This window comes from Cyprinodon variegatus, unplaced genomic scaffold (assembly GCF_000732505.1).
Source record: "Cyprinodon variegatus isolate N-32 unplaced genomic scaffold, C_variegatus-1.0 Scaffold1830, whole genome shotgun sequence".
Classification (NCBI taxonomy): Eukaryota; Metazoa; Chordata; class Actinopteri; order Cyprinodontiformes; family Cyprinodontidae; genus Cyprinodon; species Cyprinodon variegatus.
This window is the reverse complement of record NW_015152283.1, coordinates 3,280-4,063: the sequence shown is the minus strand read 5'-3', so window position 1 is coordinate 4,063 and position 784 is coordinate 3,280.

Genomic DNA, 784 nt, shown 5'->3' with positions numbered 1-784 from the left:
AAACAGGGAACTCTCTAATAATCTTTCAGTGGTTTTAGCTTTTATTTAGGCACAGTGTCTCTAAACAGAAAATATTTACAGCATTTAAAGTCTGAAGACATCATCACTAGAAATAACTGAAATTCTCCCCTTCTTGTGCTGCTGGCTACCACCTCAGACTTCCTGTTCCATTTCCCGACCAAAGCTCCTTCTCATTCTCAGATGATGTGGTTCTGTCTGCTTCATCAGGGCGTGATCTACAGCTCTACCTGGATCAGTTCACAGCCCAGTGTGAAGCAGCCGGGATGAGGATCAGTGCCTCCAAATCCCAGACCATGATCTGCAGCTGGAAAATGTTAGAATGCCTTCTCCAGGTTGGGGGGGATATTCTGTTCTTAGTGGAGGAGTTGAAGTATCTGGGGTCGTGTTCCTGAATGAGGGGAAGATGGAGCAGGAGATCGATGGGCGGATTGGTGCGGCGTCTGCTGTAAGGCGTGCGCTGTACCGGTCTGTGGTGGTTCAGAGAGAGCTGAGCCAAAAAGCAAAGCTCTCGATTTACCGATCGATCTACGTTCCTACCCTCATCTATGGTCAGAGCTTTGGGTCATGATGGAAAGAATGAGATCCGGATCCAAGCGGCTGAAATGAGTTTCCTCTGTAGTGTGTCTGGGCTCTCCCTTAGAGAGGGGGGGAGGAGCTCAGTCATCCTGGGGAGGACTCAGAGTAGAGCCGCTGCTCCTCCACATGGAGAGGAGCCAGCTGAGGAGGTTCTGGTTAGGACGCCTCCTGGACGCCTCCTGGACGC